Raw genomic sequence first — 24,251 nt, 5'->3', positions numbered from 1 at the left:
GCATAACATTGCAGAGCGATATGAAGTGGGACAAGCATATAATGGCAGTTGTGGGGAAGGCGGATAGTCGTCTTCGGGTCATTGGTAGAATTTTGGGAAGATGTGGTTCATCTGTAAAGGTGACCGCTTATAAAACACTAATACAACCTATTCTTGAGTACCGCTCGGGCGTTTGGGATCCCCATCAGGTTGGATTGAGGGAGGACATTGAAGTAATTCAGAGGTGGGATGCTAGATTTGTTACTGGTAGGTTTGATCATCACGCGAGTGTTACGGAAATGCTTCAGGAACTCGGGTGGGAGTCTCTAAAGGAAAGGAAGCGCTCTTTTCGTGAATCGCTACTGAGGAAATTTAGAGAAACAGCATCTGAGGCTGACTGCAGTACAATTTACTGCCGCTAACTTACAATTCGCGCAAAGACCACAAACATAAGATAAGAGTGATTAGGGCTCGTACAGAGGCATATAGGCAGTCATTTTTCCCTTGTTCTGTTTGGGAGTGGAACAGGGAGAAAAGATGCTGGTTGTGGTATGAGGTACCTGTGGTGTCACATCCAGACACCACACATGCTAGGTGGTAGCCTTTAAATCGGCCGAAGTCTGTTAGTATACGTCGGACCCGCGTGTCGCCACTATCAGTGATTGCAGACCGAGCGCCGCCACACGGCAGCTCTAGAGAGACTTCCTAGCACTCGCCCCAGTGGTACAACCGACTTTGCTAGCGATGGTTCACTGACAAAATACGTTCTCATTTGCCGAGACGATAGTTAGCATAGCCTTCAGCTACGTCATTTGCTACGACCTAGCAAGGCCCCATTACCAGTTACTATTGAGATTATGAATAATGTACCCCCAAGAGCGAAGAATTCCACCAGCTACATCAGTTTTTTCTACGTCTAATTTCCTTGTCCTGTTCCAGACCTCACGCCAGCCTGCGTGAGCTAAAACGCGTGCCTTTCGGCTTCCTCTCAAAACCGGTGTTGGCTCTCCTGCCAACCCACAACAGTACCCTCCACCACACACCGTATGGTGGACTGCGGAGTATGTATGTAGATGTAGATGTAGAACACAACAACGTTTCACCAGGAAACGCCGGTCAACTGCTGTTTGTGTTTGAGAAATCGGTTGGAAACTTTCCTCATGTCAGCACGTTATAGGTGTCGCCACCGGCACCAATCTTGTGTGAATGCTCTGAAAAGCTAATCATTTGCATATCACAGCATCTTCTTCGTGTTGGTTAAAGTTCGCGTCTGTAGCACGTCATCTTCGTGGTATAGCAATTTTAATGGCCCGTAGTGTTAAAATTATGCCATTCCATCTATCACAAGAATTGAAAATTAATTTTAGATAGGCTTTGCTGAACTATCACTCTGGAACAATATTAATGAGAACTGACAGTAATGTGTGAGAAAAGTAAGGGGCCTCTGCTGAGTTAATGTAGTCCATCGAAGAGGACGAACAGTAACAAGGTCCTAGACAGTTTGAAACAAACGGCAGGCGGTATTAATCCACATCACCGACCGGTGCTCTGCCTCCGTGTTGGCTTAGAAGACAAATGTCTCGCCAGCGTTCACAGTTCTGTCCAGTCAAGAGAAGAAGCCATCAGTTGTGTTTTGAAATGATTAGAAATGAGTTTTCGAACTCAGTGAGCACAGAAAGAACATTCGGTAACATAACTGTTGCGTCACGATTTCACGTAGTTGGTAACGTTACACGCCAGCTTTCACGTTAGTTTCGTCTGCTTTCTAAACCTGTAGACGAACAGTCACGTCTGTCATGATCATAAAAGTTCGTTCTTCCGCGCTGTTAATAGTCAACACCTTCATTCAACTCATTTACATCTTACACATACTGAATGTGATTTATTGCCGCTGAACTTGGACTTACAGAACGGATTTCACATTTCCCAAGAACTTCAGTTGGAAAGCACATTTTGAACGTTTACCTTAGACAACCAAGAAGCAATTGGTTGCTCGCTATTGCACCTGTTAGCACTCTACACGCTAGCCCGAGTCAGTGTAGCGACTGTTGCTACATTTTGTAGCAGTTCAGTGCCCAGTGACATTTTGTATGCTCCGTGCAACTTGTATCTACGTGCCGCTAATTGGAACAATTAAACAAATAGCATTTTTAAATGTTTTCAAACTTGCGCTCGAACACGAAAGAGCTCATAAAGTTATAAAAGGAATAAATAGAAACAAAAATAAGAACAACAGTTAGACAGACACCAGGACAGTAAGCCTTCCCTTCTTTGGTAGTATCTCATAGAAAACTGATAGTGTATTGAGACCATATCTGTAATAACTGTTTTCTCCTCCCGCCAATAAATATCTAATAATCTGTCACACAATATTAAATCTAACAAAGACAAATTCTACAAATCAGACGTTTACAAGCGAAATCGAAATGAACACCAAGCACAGCATTTGAGGGACACTAGACTAAGTTTCCGAACCAGATTTTAAAAACATAAAAATGCATTCAGGAATAGCATGCCTAATAAATCTGCCATAGCTACTCCCATTAACGACACATGACATGCTTTTGACAACATGGAAAACCCATATATATATTATAAAAATGTGTTTGTTTGTGTGTGTGTGTGAGTGAGTGTGAGAGAGAGAGATAGAGCGAGAGAGAGAGAGAGAGAGAGAGAGAGAGAGAGAGTGTGTGAGCGAGCGTGCGTGCCCCACATCTCCTTCTAAACCACTGGACCGATTACAACACACATGTCCCTTACCATCAGACTACTATCGCTGTGGAGATAAGAACCAACTACCTATCGCAGTTCAGGACACCACTTGAAATGGTGGTGTAAGCTTTCAAAATACGTCAATGAAAAGTCACTATCGGAGATAATGGTTTTAATTATCTTTTCTAGTCGACAACTTGGTATGGCACCGAATAGCTTAGAAAATATACGCAAATCGCTGCTAATATCATTTTCGGCCGTTATAGCCCAAACGAATGTTTAACAGAGTTGCTCGGCGAATGTTGTTGGGAATCGTTGGAAGAAATATGTGTAGGTCTTGTGAAACTCCGTTAGAGTACACTTAGCGAATCTGTATTCATAGGTGAATACTGTAAGAACATTATGCACGCATAATAGCACGTCTGAAAAAAAGTTTGGAAATTTGTGGTAAGTCTTATGGGACCAAACTGCTGAGGTCATCGGTCCCTAAACTTACACGCTATTTAATCTAACTTAAACTAACTTACGCTAAGAAAGACACACGCACCCATGACTGAGGCAGGACTCGAAACTCCGACGGGGTAAGCCACGCGGGACGTGACAAGACGGCCCAGACAGTGCGGCTATCCCGCACGGCAGCTCGTCTGGCGTGGTGATTATAATAATATGACATAACATACACTACTCGCCATTAGAATTGCTACACCACGAAGATGACGTGCTACAGTCGCGAAATTTAACTGACAGGAAGAAGTTGCTGTGATATGCAAATGATTAGCTTTTCAGAGCATTCACACAAGGTTGGCGCCGGTGGCGACACCTACAACGTGCCGACATGCGGAAAGTTTCCAACCGATTTCTCATACACAAACAGCAGTTGACCGGCGTTGGCTGGTGAAACGTTGTTGTGATGCCTCTTGTCAGGAGGAGAAATGCCTACCATCACGTTTCCGAGTTTCCGACTTTGATAAGGGTCGGATTGTAGCCTATCGCGATTGCGGTTTATCGTATCGCGACATTGCTGCTCGCGTTGGTCGAGATCCAATGACTGTTAGCAGAATATGGAATCGGTGACTTCAGGAGGGTAATATGAAACGCCGTGCTCGATCCCAACGGCCTCGTATCACTAGCAGTCGATATAACAGGCATCTTATCAGCATGGCTGTAACGGATCGTGCAGCCACGTTTCGATCCCTGAGTGAACATATGGGGACGTTTGCAAGACAACAACCATCTGCACGAACAGTTCGACGACGTTTGCTGCAGCATGGACTATCAGCTCGGAGACCATGGCTGCGGTTACCCTTGACGCTGCATCACAGACGGGAGCGCCTGCGATGGTATACTCAACGACGAACCTGGGTGCACGAATGGCAAAATGTCATTTTTTCGGAGGAGTCCAGGTTCTGTTTACAGTATCATGATGGTCGCATCCGTGTTTGGCGACATCGTGGTGAACGCACATTGGAAGCGGTATTCGTCATCGCCATACTGGCGTATCACCCGGCGTGGTGGTATGGGGTGCCATTGGTTACACGTCTGAGTCACCTCTTGTTCGCATTGACGGCACTTTGAACACTGGACGTTACATTTCAGATGTGTTACGATCCGTGGCTCTACCCTTCAAAAAAATGGTTCAAATGGCTCTGAGCACTATGGAACTTAACTTCTAAGGTCATCAGTCCCATAGAACTTAGAACTACTTAAACCTAACTAACCTAAGAACATCACACACATCCATGCCCGAGGCAGGATTCGAACCTGCGACCGTAGCGGTCGCGCGGTTCCTGACTGTAGCGCCTTTAACCGCTTGGCCATGACGGCCGGCCTCTACCCTTCATTGGATCCCTACGAAACCTTACATTTCAGCAGGATAATGCACGACCGCATGTTGCAGGTCCTGTACGGGCCTTTCTGAATACAGTAAGTGTTCGACTGCTGCGCTGGCCAGCACATTCTCCAGATCTCTCACCAACTGAAAACGTCTGGTGGCCGAGCAACAGGCTCGTCACAATACGCTAGTCACTACTCTTGATGAACTGTGGTATCGTGTTGAAGCTGCATCGTCAGCTGTACCTGTACACGCCATCCAAGCTCTGTTTGACTCAATGCCCAGGCGTATCAAGGCCGTTATTACGTCCAGACGTGGTTGTTCTGGGTACTGATTTCTCAGGATCTACGCACTCAAATTGCGTGAAAATGTAATCACATGTCAGTTCTAGTATAATATATTTGTCCAATGAATCCCCGATTATCATCTGCATTTCTTCTTGGTGTAGCCATTTTAATGGCCAGTAGTGTATTAAGGCACAAGCACAGGCGTACAGTCATTTTACCCTCGTTCAATCGAAAATGATATAGGTAGGAAAATCAATAACATTGGTGTGAACTACTCTCCACCACACACCGTACAGTGACTTACGGAGGCTATATACACTGAAGCACCAAAGAAACTGGTATATGCATGCGTATTCAAATACAGGGATATGTAAACAGGCAGAAGACGGCGGTGCCATCGGCAACGCCTATGTAAGACAACAAGTGTCTGGCGCAGTTCTAAGATCGGTTACTGCTGCTATAACAGCACGTTGTCAAGATTCAAGTGAATTTTGATGTGGAGTTGTACGCGGTGCATGAGCAGTGGGATACAGCATCTCTGAGGTGGCGATGAAGTGGAGAATTTTCCCGAACAACCATTTTATGAATGTACCGTGAATGTCAAGAATCCCGTAATACTCCTTACCAATAACGGGACCAATGATGACTGAAGAGAATCGTTCAATGTAAAGGAAGTGCAACCCTTCCGCAAATTGCTGCAGATTTCAATGGTGGGCCATCAACAAGAGCTAGCGAACCATTCAACGAAACATCGATACGGGCTTTCGGAACCGAAGAACCACTCGTGTACCCTAGATGGCAGCACGACACAATGCTTTACGACACGCCTGGACCCTTCAACTCCGACACTGGAGTATTGATGACTGGAAACATGTCGCCTAGCCGGACGAGTCTCGTTTCAAATTGCATCGAGCGGATGGATGTGTACGACTATGGAAACAACTTCATGAATCCATGGACCCTGAATGTTAGCAGGGGAATTTTCAAGCTGGTGGTGACTCTGTAATAGTGTGGAGACTCTGACAGGTGACAGGTACGTAAGCATCCTGTCTGACCCCCAGTATCTATTTATATCCATTGCGCATTCCGCTGGACTTGGGCAATTCCAGAAGGAAAATGTGACACCCCACACGTCCAGAATTGCTACAGAGTCGCTCCAGGAGTACTCTTCTGAGTTTAAACACTTCCGCTGGCCACCAAACTCCCCAGACATGAACATTATTGAGCATATCTGGGATGCTTTGCAGCGTGCTGTTCAGAAGAGATCTCCATCCGCCCGTACTCTCACAGATTTGTGGACAGTCCTGCAGGATTCATGGTGTCAGTTCCCTCCGGCACTACTTGTGACATTAGTCCATTCCACGTTGTGTTGCGGCACTTCTGCGCCCTCGCGGGTGCCCTACAGGATATCAGGCAGGTGTACCAGTTTCTTTGGCTCTTCAGTGTATATAGACGTACAGTGACACCTAGCTACAACATGGGATTGAGATGAGTACCTGTATAGAAGGATACCTATGTGTGGAGTGTCGAGTCAGCCGGTTCCTGGGCCCACGGAGACGGCAGGACAGTGAAAGGAAGGTCTCAGGAGAAACCGATCAGCGACTGCTATCGACCCACGGGGTCAGCCCGGTCAGCCTGCCGTAATTGCGGCCCGCGTCGCAGATGTAATCTCCAGCTACCTGTGACTGCCAGAGCCGCCTCCCGCCGTACACTTTACTGCGGGCTGTTGAAATATGTTACTCCCTCGCGCCATGAACAGGAAGTGGCGTAATGAATGGACCAAACGATTTCCACCTCAATTACGGCGTTACAGTAGATGTCCTTCTGACCAGCCATGCTGGAGTAAAGTCATTACACTAAGCACAGCGCCTGGGTACTTTTACAAAACATCTGATCATAGCAGCGTCCTTGACACCTCCTACTACGATTTACGTTCCTTATCATGTACTTGTATCATCTTTTACTCAAATGACATACTGCAACTGTCACAACCCACCTCCTATCTCCGGTTCTTTCGGTGCTAAACTTGTAAAATACTACCAACGTACGTGACTTTTTTGCGTTGGGTCCTTGAGGTGGAGCCTTCAGAGCGATCATCCGAGACTTATCTGGTAAGGAGGCTTTCTATTGCAGTTTATTTGTTGAAACGTTCTTGGGTCGACGAAGAACGTTATCTGGCGTCTGCACTTCATTTACACAATTTAATTACCCCGCTGTTGGATGCGAAAACGTTACTTCGGCGAATAGGGATCTAGCTACTATACTACTTCGTCCTTAATAAGTGAACGTTTCGGATGCGCGACACTCTGCAGCTTCAAAATACTTCATAAACAACTATTTTAAATCCCTTAAGCAATGTACAAATTAGTTGTTATTCGACAGCTGTTCAGGACGAACCCACTGTCAGGAACCTTACACTTGTGCTAGTTATGTCAGAGTCCTGAAGAAGCGGAACCATCCAGCTGTTTTATTCCATGACATACCGCCATTTAGCTACGTTTGTTCTGACGGACAGCGAAATTCGGATTCAAAGTACCGAGTTTCGTAGATCTAATTTTTAGTCATATTTTCGGCTGAAAATGCGGCTTTTTTTGGCGTGGTACCGGCAGTGATCTAAAAATCAGAGATAATTAATTGAAACCCTCAGCTGCCGACAGGTGTTGATATACCTCGATGGGGACAGCTGAAAATGTGTGCCCCGACCGGGACTCGAACCCGGGATATCCTGCTTACAGGGCAGACGCTCTATCCATCTGAGCCACCGAGGACACAGATGAATAGCGCGACTGCAGGGACTTGTCTCTTGCACGCTTCCCGTGAGACCCACATTCGCAACTATCCACAATCTACTGACGTAATGTACCTAATGGATGTTTGCACATCCACTCATTACTCGCGCACTCTAAGGTGACTATTCCCGTAAGAGTTTGGGAAACCTGCGCGCAGTCGCGCTATTCATCTGTGTCCTCAGTGGCTCAGATGGATAGAGCCTCTGCCATGTAAGCAGGATATCCAGGGTTCGAGTTGCACTCGGAGCACACATTTTCAGCTGTCCCCATCGAGGTATATCAACAACACCTGTCGGCAGCTGAGGGTTTCAATTAACTATCATTTATTCTAGAGAAGCTGCACAGTTACTATCTTCATATATATAAAAATAAAAGGACTAAGTTTATTAATACCGAAGATGACTACTCATATCTGTGGTTGCCCTACCTACTGGGTTATCTATCTTCGCAGTAAGCTTGACAGAATTCAAGACGTGAGATAGCATCGACGGTGTTCACACGGGACTCAACAACACTGTGCTAGTAAACAATCTCACGTTTGCTGCTGAAGGGGCAGCCTAGAGGCAGGCGTTGGTCACTGTAACTTTGAAGCTCTGTAACGTGGCTGAATGACGTGTCTGGATAAGGACTCCAGTTCTCTGTTTGTTCCCTAAGCTCTTGAAGTTTGCTGATATTTTGTTACGCCCTGTGTATATCTCGGAGACTAATAGCGAATAGCTTGACTCCACTGTCCTTTACTATTATGGTTGTTATTATTACTATACTAACCACAGCAGATCACATTACTTTATCATTTTAAACAAAAAACCTGACAGGAGATGTGCCACCATCCTTGGAATTGTAGTATAATACACTTTTCTTGGTCACAAAATAGTTTCTTTTTATTTATTACCTCATGACTTGTTTCCGGGGAACCCAATCATCAGACCTATTAAAAAATGACAAAGAGTTTGGACACTTACGGTGTTACTGAATGTAGTCGAAACGGACAAGACACATTTCATTAATTTTAACAGGTCTGATAACGGGATTGTCCTGAAATGCGCCATGAGGTAAAAAGTATAAAAATTATTTGATGTCTAGGACAAGTGCACTATCATTGAGAGCACATTACGTTTCAATTTACTCAAAACATATGTTGCTGTTATTGTCTATGGTTCTTCTAATATAACACGAATCATAATTTTGTAGCCTGTATATTGTTTAGTATGAGAGCTTAATATCTTCTATTACATTGTTACTTGCTTACGTATGCAGTATCAGTGTTTTGTGCCGTCCTTGTTAACTGATAGGAAATTCTCGAATGTTGTGTTGTAACTTTGTTGGAATGGACACTAACACACCGAAAGAATAAATCTACTTTCTTCACGCAACACGCTGAATATTTCACGATTTGGACAGACATGGGACATTAAAAAATAATTTAAAACCGAAACAAATGGCCAGAGTAGTATCGAATAGCAACTTCCAACTTATCAGTAGAACATTGGCAACAATAAATGATCGTCTACATTAAAATGTGGCCAGGGCTGTCTGCATCTATATTCTGCAAGAAACAGTGAAGAGTAAACCATTATACCACATATTACTGTATCTTTCACGGGATAGCTTGCGTCTGTCTTCAAGGGTCTGGCAGTTCATGCTTTTCAGCATCTGTCAGGTGACAAACTTGTGACTATTCGTTCTGTTCTTTTTGTAATCAATCTTATTGGTCATATTTGGTATAAATCCCAAGCACATTAGAAATGTTCCAAAATACGACGTGCGAGTGCTTTGTAAGCCGTCTTCTTTGTAGATACAATGCGTTTTCCTAGCTTAATGCCAATGAATCTAAATCTTCCATCTGCTTTACCTACGACTGAGCCAATGCGAAAATTCCATTTCATACCCTTACAGACTGTTACATACAGGTATTTGCATTTTCTGAGGAGGAGCCGTAATGATGATATGCTTTTAGCAATGCTTATCCCGAGAACGGTTAATATATGCCTTAAGGGAGGTAGGACGTCAAACTAATTTCCTCTGTCGATACTTTTACAAATAAATTAATAAAACTATGTCCGTGTGATCAGGAAGAATTCTGGATTCACACTCATAGCAGTGGAAGGTCAAAAACACAGCAAAATAAATTTTTTTATACGCGCAATTTCATAATTTTTTCACTTACTATTGGCTGCATTTGTTACTGTAGCTACACTTGTTTTATTAAGTACGAGAGATTGTTCTATGAATTTTGCACAGCATACAAACCATACTTACAGGTGTATGAAACTCTAGATTTTTTTTTAATATATGAAAAAAGTGAATGAGCTGTTACATTTTAAACTTCATGGTTAGAAAAAACTCAAATTTTATAGTTAATTATCTCAGTTTTTACCACAGTTTTTAATATCTTTGGAAAATTCTAGAGTTTTACATTAAGGATTTGGTGTTTAATAAGCATGCCAAGTTTGAAAGTAATAGGATATTTATTTTGAGTGTTAGATGTACGTAAATACAGGAATTTGTGTTTTTCGGAAAATGGCCGTTAAGGTTTCTGCTTCTATTTGGAATTCTTTTAGAACTGTACATCACCATAAGCAGGTTCTTTTTTTATTTTCTAAATCAGTTTTCTTTCTTTTCACATTCCTATGATGCACTCTTCTTCATTTTATCACCTCCAAAAATGATTTACCTGCTTTCACTACACGCTCTTTGTCTATCACAGGCCGGCCGGAGTGGCCGTGCGGTTCTAGGCGCTACAGTCAGGAACCGGGCTACCGCTACGGTCGCAGGTTCGAATCCTGCCTCGGGCATGGATGTGTGTGATGTCCTTAGGTTAGTTAGGTTTAAGCAGTTCTAAGTTCTAGGCGACTGATGACCTCAGATGTTAAGTCGCATAGTGCTCAGATCCATTTGAACCATTTTTTGTCTGTGACTTACAAAGCTTTGATGCAGTTCACTCTGTGGTTAATTCCCATTTTCTCTAAAACATATTCCTGCTTTGCACACCATCATTAAAATATGAAACTGCACCATAAACACTAATAGGAGGTGCATTTCTTCCCACAAAAATGGTTTTTGGTAATCTTTACCATACACTTTGATTAAAACTTTCATCTGGGTTTTGGGTACCAACATGAAGACATTTCTTCATTTGCCAGGTCCCTGAATATAAAATATAAACGTTCGAATGCTACACAGCGAAATACATATGACAGAACAATGTTGTGCCGAGATGTGTGGCGCTGCATCTTGGTACACTTAAGACCATATAACGCGCATTATAGTCTCTCAAATATATATGTTTAATACATCTAACTGTTCAGGAAGATGTGCGCTACGAAATAGGCATATTTTTGAAAAATTAATTTTTTTTTTAATTTTTGACGTCTTATCCCCCCTTAAGATATTCACATCAGACGAATATACAGCCGGCTCCAGGCACCCCATGTTCACTGCCTCCCGTATTTCAGCTGTCTTGTCTATCCTCTTGAGATGCTCCTGTGATCCATGAAAATGAAGGTTCCACTACATCACGGCAAATTCGAATATACCCTTCCACTTTTTCGATAAATGTCATGCCCTGGCACCGAAACTGCCACGAAGATACGCAGCAGTGTTAGTGCACTTCTCATCACAGGTGCCCAGGCATTGACTCCATGTCCATCGTAATCGTCACGATCCTCCATCTTCGGCGCATCATGGCGAGATACGCACATACGCCGTAAAAGAAGATTCCCATACGCGGTTGTCAAACTGAATTCGGTTTCATTTGAGAACATTACCCTGGCCATAATTATTGGTGCAGTGGGTGAATCAAAACTTCCGGGTGTCCATTTTACTCTGAATATGGGTAGTAGAAGGACTGTCCGGGAAGGGTCTGTAGTAACTTTAGCGGAATCGGCTGTCCTCTACATGTATGATAGATTTAGTATAAACCGATCACCACCATACAGCCAAGGAGCCCCGCTGTGAACATGTGACGCAATGTACCATTCCTTTGCAGGCTTTCTTTCGTCACTTGTGAGATGATACACTTAGCGCTGACAATGGAATGCTCTTATGGTCTTCCTTCAACAATGTTATTCACTACAGCCATCAGTGTCATGCCACAGCTGATTGCATCCACTTACGAAGGTCTTCAGGTGTCTGGTTTTCCCACCAACCAGCCTGCGATATTATCTTACGAGTTAGCAGCAATTACGCTAGCGAGTGCACTCCTGGGGTAGACCGCTTGTCAGCTTCTTCTGCCAGTAACTTCATGCGACGATATTACTGCGACGCAGAGTTACATGTGGAAATCTTGTTGTTATCCAATAATTATCAAGCAGTTTACGATGACACCAGTAATAAAATACACTCTAAGACAAAAAAAAAAAGGATTGGCCACGAAGAAAGTATTCGAAAGGGACGGAATCGAGAGATGTGATGTACACGTACGGACAAAAAAGTATTACAATGTCAGAGATATTCAAAGAAAAGAGCTTCACAAATTGAGCAATTTCGATAGATTCGTTGGACTTCATCCTGAGGAATATCGTGCCAAATTCTGTTCAATTGCCGCTTTAGACCATCAAAACCTCAAGATGGGTAGAGACACCTGGCCATAATGGTCGAAATCTTCGCAGTTGGGCAGAGATCTGGCGACCTTGCTGGCAAGAGTAAGGTTCGGCAAGCACGAAGAGGAGTATTAGAAACTGTAACCGTGTCCAGGCTGGAATTATTTGGTTGAAATGTAAATCCAGGGTAGCTTTCATGAAGGACATCAACAAAACGTAGCGTAGGATATCGTCGATGTACCATTGTGCTGTAAGGTTGCCGCGGATGACAACCAGAAGCGGTTCTGCTATGAAAAGAAATGGTACCCCTTACGATCACTCTGGTTGTCGGGACGCATGGCAGAGAACAGGTTGGTATCCCACCAGTTTCCAGGGCGTCTTGAGACACGTCTTCGCTGATCGTCGGAACTCAAATTCTAAGAGGGACTCATCACTGAAGACAGTTCTACTTCAGTCAACTAGATTGCTCGACGAAGAAGTTTCTATAGACCCCCCAGACAGCGATGAGATACCATCCTGAATGTTGCCCACCATACGGCCCAACAACCAGGAGTGATGGTCTTCAGAATGGTTCAAATGGCTCTGAGCACTAAGGGACTTAACTTCTGAAATCATGAGTCGCCTATAACTTACAACGACTTAAACCTAACTAAGCTAAGGACATCACACACATCCACGCCCGAGGCAGGATTCGAACCTGTGACCGTAGCGGTCGCGCGGTTCCAGACTGTAGCGCCTAGAACCGCTCGGCCACTCCGGCCGGCAGTGATGGTCTGATATGCAGTTTCTTTTCATAGCACGGGCCCTTTGGTTGTCACCCGAGCACCCTTACAGCACAGCGGTACGTCAACGATATTCTACGCCCCGTATTGTTGCCCTTCATGGTAAGCCAGCGTTGATTTACATTTCAGCAAAATAATTCCCGCTCACACACACTGCGAACGTAATGCTTGTCTCCGTGCTTGCCAAAGCATGCCTTGGGCAGCAAGATCGCTTGATCTCTCCCCAACTGAGAACGTCGACTATTATGGGTGTAACCCTGCAACCGTCTCGGGATTTTGACCATCTATTGCACTAGTTGGACAGAATTTGGCAAGATATCCCTCAGGAGGACATCCAAAAACTCTGTCAATCGATGCCACGCCCAGTAATTACCTCCATAAGGGCCAGACATTAACAAAAATCTTACAGACTTTCTCGATTTGTGAAGCTATTTCTCTTGAATAAATCATCCATCGTTTCTCGGAACTGCAGTCATTTATTTGTCTGTGCATGTACATCACATCCACGGGTTTCCGTCACATTCAGATAATTCCTTCTTGGTGTGTCGACTTTTTTTTTTCTTAGAGTGTATTTGGCACTGTTATCGCTCGCCATTATTAACCAACATCCACTGATGAGCCGGAACATTATGCAAAACAGCGTGTCGGTTCACCTTTAGAACGTGATGCGGCAAAGATTTTGGATGGCATGGTTCGTTGCCGGACGTATATGGCACCAGATTTCAAGGCACAGGTCACTCAATTTACGTAAATTACGCTCAAATGGTTTACGGGTGCGGGGATGGCGCCCTATAGCGTCCAAGACTTGTTCCATCGGGTGAGAGCAGGTGAATTTGGTGCCCAACACATCAAAGTGAATTCATTATCAAGCTCCTCAAACCTCTGTAGCACGATTCTGGCTTTGTGACAAGCACAGTTCTTCTGGTGGAAGATGCCATCGCCGTCGGGGAAACCTTAAAGCATAAAGTGATCCAGATGATCCGCAATATGTGCATGTAGTATGGTGATCCTGTTATTTAATGGGCCGGCCGGAGTGGCCGAGCAGTTCTAGGCGCTTCAGTCTGGAACCACGCCACCGCTACGGTCGTAGGTTCGAATCCTGCCTCGGGCATGGATGTGTGTGATGTCCTTAGGTTCGTTAGGTTTAAGTAGTTCTAAGTTCTAGGAGACTGATGACCTCCGATGTTGAGTCCCATAGTGCTCAGAGCCATTTGAACCATTTGAACAATCATCCAGTGCAATTATTCTTTTCTCTTTTATTTGCCACATATAATACGTGTTTTGCCAGGAGACGTTACAACTTTCCTTAACCCCGCCAGGTGCCTACAAAACCACCAGGGGCACAAATTCTCACAGTAGGTAGTGGTCAAAATGTTTTGGTTGCTTAGCATATTTCTTGTTTTTAATATTCCTGCTCTCTCTTACTTTACATTCATACTTCCATGTAACTGAGTGGGACGCGTGCTGCTTCACTCGGTGCGTGAGACGGCTCCACAGCCGGCGGTAGGCGTTTGAATGCCGCCAACCGTGAGTTAAGTGCGCCCCGCGGACTTAACGGCTGCATCATAGCAGCGTCGTTGCGCAACAGCGGAGAGAATCATCTCCCCTTTGTAGCGGGAAAGCGCGGCCACTGGTGGAGCGTACTCGCGGTTGCGTACCGTAGTGTGAGCCAGCCACTAGTCTCTACGACAGGTTCTCACAAACCCGAGTGACCCGCCGCTCCGCGACTGACCTCTGTACTTAGCGGTCGCTTCGCTTCCCTGCATACACCACGCAGGTGTTCAGTAGAACCTCACCATGTCACTGTAACTAGCACGGCTGAAATTTACAGGTGGTGTAGAAAAATACGGAAACACCAGAAACACAACACATTATCATGCTTAATACGGTAGAGGAAACTGCTTGGAACTCGAAACAGCTTCCAGTCGTCTCGGAGTGAATGAATACAGACCTGTATGCTCTTCAGAGGAATCGTATACTACTCTTCCAGGAAAATGGTGGCAAGTCCAGGTAACAGAAATGGTAGAGCACTTGCCCGCGAAAGGCGAAGGTCCCGAGTTAGAGTCTCGGTCCGGCACACAGTTTTAATCTGCCAGGAAGTTTCATATCAGCGCATACTCCGCGGCAGAGTGAAAATCTCAATCTGGAAACATCCCCCAAGCTGTGGCTAAGCCATGTCTTCGCAATATCCTTTCTTCCAGGAGTGCTACTTCTGCAAGTTTCGCAGAAGAGCTCCTGTGAAGTTTCGAAGGTAGTAGACGAGGTACTGGCAGAATTGAAGCTGTGAGAACGGGTCGTAAGTCATGTTTAGGTAGCTGAGGTGGTAGAGCACTTGCTCACGAAAGGCAAAGGTCCCGAGTTCGAGTCTCGGTCTGGCACACAGTTTTAATCTGTCAGGGAGTTTCAAGTTCAGGTAACGATTATAGAAGTGGATAGTGATTATGCATCCTTCTCTCCCCAAGTAGACCATAAATGCTCAATACGGTTGGGATTTGGTGGCTATACTGGTCAGGGCAGATACGAAAATTCATCCTCGTGCTCACGAAACCGGTCCTGGACGTTGCGAGCTATGTGAACAGCGGCGGAACACAGCATCCTCATTTGGGAACAAGCATTGTACTGTGCGAAGGACCTTATCAGCCAAAATAGTAACCCCATCCTTGGCAGTAATGCGGCCTTGCAGAGTAACCACGGTGCCCATGGAATTCCATGGTGTGAATAACCTAAACATCACCGAAACCCCGCATATTTCAAACTCTGGATGTAAATTCCGCTAGAAGTTGGATTTTTAATTTGTTATTTTTTTTTTTTTTTTTTTCGGAGAGCTTCCGCGGGAGCGACATTTAGCTCTGCAGTGACTTTTGCAGCTGTCGTCCTCTTATTTTATTCCAAAATCCTCTCCAATGACTGTCACGATCACTCAACACGAAATATCGTCCGCTTTAGCGAATGACTTTAGCGGATGACGCTTGTCCACTTTCCCTGTATGTGGAAAAATTGGAAATTCGTGGTAACCTCCTATGGGACCAAACTCCAGAGGTCATCGGTCCCTAGGCTTACACACTACTCTTGCGTACGAGCCCGTGGTGGATCAACGCGTTATTGACTTGCTCTATTTGTGAAGTTTTTTCTCATAAATCATCCGATTTTTCTGAAATTGTAGTCGTTTGTTTGTACATGTACATCACATTCCCCGATTTCCGTCCCATTCATGTAATTCCTTGGTGGTGCGTAATTTTTTTTCTAACACGAATTCCTTACAGACGAATGGAAAAACTAGTAGAAGCCGACCTCGGGGAAGATCAGATTGGATTTCGTAGAAATGCTGGAACACGTGAGGCAATACTGACCTTACGACTTATCTTAGAAGAAAGATTAAGGAAAGGCAAACCTACGTTTCTAGCATTTGTAGACTTAGAGAAAGCTTTTGACAATGTTGACTGGAATACTCTCTTTCAGGTTCTGAAGGTAGCAGGGGTAAAATACAGGGAGCGAAAGGCTATTTACAATTTGTACAGAAACCAGATGGCAGTTATAAGAGTCGAGGGACATGAAAGGGAAGCAGTGTTTGGGAAGGGAGTAAGACAGGGTTGTAGCCTCTCCCCGATGTTATCCAATCTGTATATTGAGCAAGTAGTAAAGGAAACAAAGGAAAAGTTCGGAGTAGGTATTAAAATCCATGGAGAAGAAATAAAAACTTTGAGGTTCGCCGATGACATTGTAATTCTGTCAGAGACAGCAAAGGACTTGGAAGAGCAGTTGAATGGAATGGATAGCGTCTTGAAAGGAGGGTATAAAATGAACATCAACAAAAGCAAAACGAGGATAATGGAATGCAGTCGAATTAAGTCGGGTGATGCTGAGGGAATTAGATTAGGAAATGAGACACTTAAAGTAGTAAAGGAGTTTTGCTATTTGGGGAGCAAAATAACTGATGATGGTCGAAGTAGAGACGATATAAAATGTAGACTGGCAATGGCAAGGAAAGCGTTTCTGAAGAAGGGAAATTTGTTAAAATCGAGTATAGATTTAAGTGTCAGGAAGTCATTTCTGAAAGTATTTGTATGGAGTGTAGCCATGTATGGAAGTGAAACATGGGCGATAAATAGTTTGGACAAGAAGAGAATAGAAGCTTTCGAAATGTGGTGCTACAGAAGAATGCTGAAGATTAGATGGGTAGGTCATATAACTAATGAGGAAGTATTGAATAGGATTGGGGAGAAGACAAGTTTGTGGCACAACTTGACCAGAAGAAGGGATCGGTTGGTAGGACACGTTCTGAGGCATCAAGGGATCACCAATTTAGTACTGGAGGGCAGCGTGGAGGGTAAAAATTGTAGAGGGAGACCAAGAGATGAATATAGTAAGCAGATTCAGAAGGATGTAGGTTGCAGATTCAGAAGGATGTAGGTTGCAGTAGGTACTGGGAGATGAAGAAGCTTGCACAGGATAGAGTAGCATGGAGAGCTGCATCAAACCAGTCTCAGGACTGAAGACCACAACAACAACAGAGTGTATATAGGGTGAGTCGCTTAAGACATAACACTGATTTTATTTCGCGAATGGCTTAAGAGATCGAAATAGGTGTTACGGCAAATGGTAGAGCGCAAAGGGACAGGTAATTTTTTCTTTTCTGAAAATAAAAAATTCTGTCGTTTTTCACTGCCATTTGGGCTTTGTAGCCAGTCTCAAGTGCACTTTAACAGTAAATAATGTCTTACGTGTCAGTGACATCTCATGTAAAAATACATCTTTCTGGTCTTATTACGAAAATACGTTGCTGCGGTAATGGACTCTAGAGTCCGGTATGACCAGTGAGTGAGTGTGTGTGTGTGTGTGTGTGTGTGTGTGTGTGGTCTTATGGACCAATTGCCGTGTTAACGGATACAAGTACATGTCCAAGACACAAAATATAGCTGACATTGGGCAATGCGAGAAACCATTAAGATGCAGTGTGGCGTATTTAGCAGCTAATATATTCCAGTCACCTGCATTCATCACTGATGGCGGAAATTCCTTTGAAAAAATTTTATATGACTGTGGTCTGCCATGAAGGAAAGGTCGTAAATTTGCTGTTTCTTGCATCATGTGAAACGGAGCAAGTATGTTTTTTAATAGCAGGATGCACCTTTTATAATGGAATTCGAAAGCTGTTCAAAAGATGAGTACGATTATGCAGGGTGTTTGAAAGCCGTTCTATCAAATATCTGGGAGTGGTGAATAACGTCACTGGGAAGAACGTTTGTTAGAGAAAAATGTTTGCCGACATACCCTGGCGTTGCTATACTTCCTTTCGTGTTGATTATGCGCCTGAGATGCGGCAGGGCATAGGCACTCGACTTGTGTGTATGGCTTGTGTGTTATCTACAATTCAGTCATGTGCTCCGTATGAAATTGGGAAGGTTCAAATGGCTATGAGCACTATGGGACTTAACATCTGAGGTCATCAGTACCCTAGAACTTAGAACTACTTAAACCTAGCTAACCTAAGGACATCACACACATCCATCCACGAGGCAGGATTCGAACCTGCGACCGTAGCAGTCGCGCGGTTCCGGACTGATGCGCCTAGAACCGCTCGGCCACAGCGGCCGGCAATGGGGAAGGCCCAGGAAAATTAAATTTCCTGATTCTGTTCTGAAGTACCCACATGTCTGCCGGCCGGTGTGGCCGATCGGTTCTAGGCACTTCAGTCTGGAACCGGGCGGCCGCTACGGTCGCAGGTTCGAATCCTACCTCGGGCATGGATGTGTGTGATGTCCTTAGGTTAAGGGAGGAGGAGATTAGTGTTTAACGTCCCGTCGACAACGAGGTCATTAGAGACGGAGCGCAAGCTCGGGTTAGGGAAGGATGGGGAAGGATATCGGCCGTGCCCTTTCAAAGGAACCATCCCGGCATTTGCCTGAAGCGATTTAGGGAAATCACGGAAAACCTAAATCAGGAAGCCGGAGACGGGATTGAACCGTCGTCCTCCCGAATGCGAGTCCATCCTTAGGCTAGTTAGGTTTAAGTAGTTCTAAGTTCTAGGGACTGATGACCTCAGATGTCAAGTCCCATAGTGCTCAGAGCCAGCCACCTACATGTTTCCGTTTAGCCACTGATTCATAATCTTCTCTTCTTGAAAATAATTCTCTCAAATGAACTGGGGTAGGTAGTTCGCAGCGACCCGGATAGTTCAGTGAAATCTTCTCGTCTCAGGACCGGTGAACACCAAATGACGCCTAGTGGCCTGGAAGCGCCAGCGGATATTTTATATCTACCAAAAGTTATTCCCCTCGACGTCTGACACAAAGATCTTGAAACATCCTCTATACCACTCGTTAACGTTGGTGCTGACATTTTTCGCAAACGTGTCGGAACACTGTGCTTGAACTGAAAGACAAGACGGCTGAAACTGGCTATTGCCATGCAAATCCGTCAAGTGCTGATCTCGTGACAGGCCCCGCCGTTATATGCGGCAAGAACTTAAGCCAACCCTAGTAAAATGAAACGTGCTTCCTCAGCACTCTGCTTTATACGACACACACTACTGGCCATTAAAATTGCTACACCAAGAAAAAATGCAGATGATAAACGGGTATTCATTCGACAAATATATTATACTAGAACTGACATGTGATTATATTTTCAAGCAATTTGGGTGCATAGATCCTCAGGAATCAGTACCCAGAACAACCACCTCTGGCCGTAATAACGGCCTTGACACGCCTGGACATTGAGTCAAACAGAGCTTGGATGGTGTGTACAGGTACAGCTGCTCATGCACCTTCAACACGATACTACAGTTCATCAAGAGTAATGACTGGCGTATTGTGACGAGCCAGTTGCTCGGCCGCCATTCACCAGACGTTTTCAATTGGTGAGAGATCTGGAGAATGTGCGGCCAGGGCAGCACTCGAACATTTACTGTATCCAGAAAGGCCCGTACACGACCTGCAACATGCGGTCGTGCATTATCCTGCTGAAATGTAGGGTTTCGCAGGGCTCGAATGAAGGGTAGAGCCACGAGTCGTAACACATCTGAAATGTATCTTCCACTGTTCAAAGTGCCGTCAATGCGAACAAGAGGTGGCCGAGACGTGTAACGAGTGGCAGCCCATACCATCACGCCGGGTGATACGGCAGTATGGCGATGACGAATCCACGCTTCCAATGTGCGTTCACCGCGATGTCACCAAACACGGATGGACCATCATGAAGCTGTAAACAGAACCTGGATTCATCCGAAATAATGACGTTTTGCCATTCGTGCACCCAGGTTCGTCGTTGAGTACACCATCGCAGGCGCTCCTGTCTGTGATGCAGCATCAAGGGTAACCGCAGCCATAGTCTCCGAGCTGATAGTGCATGCTGATGCAAACGTCGTCGAACTGTTTGTGCAGATGGTTGTTGTCTTGCAAACGTCCCCATATGTTGACTCAGGGATCGAGAGCTGGCTGCAACCCTCCTGAACCCACCGACCAACCATATTCTGCTAACAGTCATTGGATATCGACCAACGAGAGCAGCAATGTCGCGATACGATAAACCGCAATCGCGATAAGCTACAATCCGACCTTTATGAAAGTCGGAAACGTGATGGTACGCATTTCTCCTCCTGAAACGAGGCATCACAACGTTTCACCAGGCAACGCCGGTCAACTGCTGTTTGTGTATGAGAAATCGGTTGGAAACTTTCCTCGTGTCAGCACGTTGTGGGTGTCGCCACCGGCGCCAACCTTGTGTGAATGCTTTGAAAAAGTAATCATTTGCATATCAGAGCATCTTCTGCCTGTCGGTTAAATTTCGCGTCTGTAGCATGTCATCTTCGTGGTGTAGCAATTTTAATGGCCAATAGTGTAGATACAGTGCCAGTTATAACTGTTCAAATGGGGCTAAATGCTAACTAACTTATAGGAAAAACGAAGGAGCATACGAAAACTACACGATCGAGTGAAATTAATGTGAAGACCGCCTATGTTAGACGTCAGCATGAAATAACCACTCTCATATTGGAGGTTGCAGCACTAGCAGTAGAGTGTATACGAAACAGTGCAGACGTTATGTTGAGAGAGAATATTTAATTGAACATTTTTATGTACTTACTAAAACATGACTGCAACATACATTTTACGTTTGCATGCAGTAATGATCGTCTATTTTGCTTTTGACTCATAATTAGTGCAGTATATATTCAAACTGCAACATGATGTTTTTTTGTGTGATACAATTAAAAATGAATAACTTTAAGATTTTTTCCTTCACTTGTTCTATGAGACCTTGCTTCTCGCCCAATTTCACGATCCTACGTCAACGGGTATTACCGTATATGTTTTGACGGGTGAGTTGGGGAGTTTCAAAATATGTGATATAAATGGTTGAATCTTTTCATCGTACAGACTTAGAAGCTTAAATTTTTTGCGTCGCTAAGGAACCATAAAATTAAGTACGGGCCGTGCGGGGCAGCCGTGCAATCTAGGGCGTCTTGTTCGTGCGGCTCCCCCCCGTCGGTGGTTCGGGTCCTCCCTCGCGTATATACGTGTGTATTGTTCTTAGCTTTAGTTAGTTTAAGTTAGAATGGTTCAAATGGCTCTGAGCACTATGGCACTTAACTTCTAAGGTCATCAGTCCCCTAGCACTTAGAACTACTTAAACCTAACTAACCTAAGGACATGACACACATCCATGCCCGAGGCAGGATTCGAACCTGCGACCGTAGTGGTCGCGAGGTTCCAGACAGTAGCACCTAGAACCGCTCGGCCACTCCAGCCGGATTAAGTTAGAATAAGTATTGTGTAAGCCTAGGGACTGATGACCTTAGCAGTTTAGTCCCATAGGAACTCACCACAAATTTCCAAAAGTACGTGTCATATGTTTGAACTTGATACGTCTACCCGTTCCTAAGGAAATCGGTTCTTAACAGCCAGACGGACAGACAGATAGACGGTTAAAAAAAGTGACCAAAAAAGGTTTTGTTAATGTTATAAATTAGAAATCAACCATTTCCAGATTTTTCCTTTCATTTGTACTGTAAAACCTTGTTTCTTACCAAATTTCTTGATTCTAGGTCAGCGGGAACCACACTATAGATTTTGAGGAGTGAGTTATCAAGTATCGAAATACCTGTGATAAACAGCCGTATCTTTTGACTGAACTGACTTCGAAACATAAAATTTTTACACCGACAAGGAACCATAGACCTTAATACAGGGTGTTACAAAAAGGTACGGCCAAACTTTCAGGAAACATTCCTCACATACAAATAAAGAAAAGATGTTATGTGGACATGTGTCCGGAAACGCTTAATTTCCATGTTAGAGCTCATTTTAGTTTCGTCAGTATGTACTGTACTTCCTCGATTCACCGCCATGATTTCATACGGGATACTCTACCTGTGCTGCTAGAACATGTGCCTTTACAAGTACGACACAACATGTGGTTCATGCACGATGGAGCTCCTGCACATTTCAGTCGAAGTGTTCGTACGCTTCTCAACAACAGATTCGGTGACCGATGGATTGGTAGAGGCGGACCAATTCCGTGGCCTCCACGCTCTCCTGACCTCAACCCTCTTGACTTTCATTTATGGGGGCATTTGAAAGCTCTCGTCTACGCAATCCCGGTACCAAATGTAGGGACTCTTCGTGCTCGTATTGTGGACGGCTGTGATACAATACGCCAATCTCCAGGGCTGCATCAGCACATCAGGGATTCCATGCAACGGAGGGTGGATGCATGTATCCTCGCTAACGGAGGACCTTTTGAACATTTCCTGTAACAAAGTGTTTGAAGTCACGCTGGTAGGTTCTGTGGCTGTGTGTTTCCATTCCATGATTAATGTGATTTGAAGAGAAGTAACAAAATGAGCTCTAACATGGAAAGTAAGCGTTTCCGGACACATGTCCACATAACATATTTTCTTTCTTTGTGTGTGAGGAATGTTTCCTGAAAGTTTGGCCGTACCTTTTTGTAACACCCTGTATATGAAATGATACGTCTACCGGATCGTGAGAAGAAGAGTTCTTAACAGACAGACAGACTGACTGACGGACAACCAAGCGATGCTATAAGGGTTCTGTTTTTACACACTGAGACACTGAATCCTAAAAGCCGCGCGGGATTAGCCGAGCGGTCTAGGCGCTGCAGTCATCAACTGTGCGGCTGGTCCCCGCGGAGGTTCGAGTCCTCCCTCGGGCATGGGTGTATGTGTTTGTCATTAGGTTCAAATGGTTCAAATGGCTCTGAGCACTATGGGAGTTAACTTCTGAGGTCATCAGACCCCTATAACTTAGAACTATTTAAACCTAACTAAACTAAGGACATCACACACATCCATGCCCGAGGCAGGATTCGAACCTGCGACAATAGTGGTCGCACAGTTCCAGACTATAGCGCCTAGAACCGCTCGGCCACCTCGGCCGGCTTGTCATTAGGATAACTTAGGTTAAGTAGTGTGTCTTTCAAATTCTGAAGGTGGCAGGGGAAAAATACATGGAGCTAAAGGCTATTTACAATTTGTACAGAAAGCAGATGGCAGTTATAAGAGTCGAGGGACATGAAAGGTTCAAACGGCTCTGAGCACTATGGGTCTTAACATCTATGGTCATCGGTGCCCTGGAACCTAGAACTACTTAAACCTAACTAACCTAAGGACATCACACACATAATAATAGTAATAGAAGGCAGATTTCAGACTGCCTAACAGATCAAAACGAAAATTTCTGTTCCGACACTGACAATGTTGAGTGTTTATGGAAAAAGTTCAAGGCAATAGTAAAATGCGTTTTAGACAGGTACATGCCGAGTAAAACTGTGAGGGACGGGAGAAACCCACCGTGGTACAACAACAAAGTTGGGAAACTACTGCGAAAGCAAAGAGAGCTTCACTCTAAGTTTAAACGCAGCCAAAACCTCGCAGACAAACAGAAGCTAAACGATGTCAAAGTTAGCGTAAGGAGGGCTATGCGTGAAGCGTTCAGTGAATTCGAAAGTAAAATTCTATGTACCGACTTGATAGAAAATCCTAGGAAGTTCTGGTGTTACGTTAAATCAGTAAGTGGCTCGAAACAGCATATCCAGACACTCCGGGATGATGATGGCATTGAAACAGAGGATGACACGCGTAAAGCTGAGATACTAAACACCTTTTTCCAAAGCTGTTTCACAGAGGAAGACCGCACTGCAGTTCCTTCTCTAAATCCTCGCTCAAACGAAAAAATGGCTGACATCGAAATAAGTGTCCAAGGAATAGAAAAGCAACTGGAATCACTCAACAGAGGAAAGTCCACTGGACCTGACGGGATACCAATTCGATTCTACACAGAGTACGCAAAAGAACTTGCCCCCCTTCT

General features: G+C 44.5%; 1 protein-coding gene and 1 non-coding gene across 2 annotated transcripts in view; one reads left to right on the top strand and one right to left on the bottom strand.

Annotated features, from left to right (window-relative positions):
- LOC124545882 (protein lethal(3)malignant blood neoplasm 1) overlaps window positions 1-24,251 on the top strand; it is a 153,828-nt gene that overhangs the window by 13,296 nt on the left and 116,281 nt on the right. The window lies entirely within an intron of this gene.
- Window positions 7,504-7,577, bottom strand: Trnat-ugu. The gene has a single exon. It is a non-coding gene; the product is annotated as a tRNA-Thr (tRNA).

The sequence above is a fragment of the Schistocerca americana genome, chromosome 8 (assembly GCF_021461395.2).
Source record: "Schistocerca americana isolate TAMUIC-IGC-003095 chromosome 8, iqSchAmer2.1, whole genome shotgun sequence".
Taxonomy (NCBI): domain Eukaryota; kingdom Metazoa; phylum Arthropoda; class Insecta; order Orthoptera; family Acrididae; genus Schistocerca; species Schistocerca americana.
The sequence above is the reverse complement of the archived record's forward strand: the minus strand, read 5'-3'. Positions and strand labels throughout refer to the sequence as shown.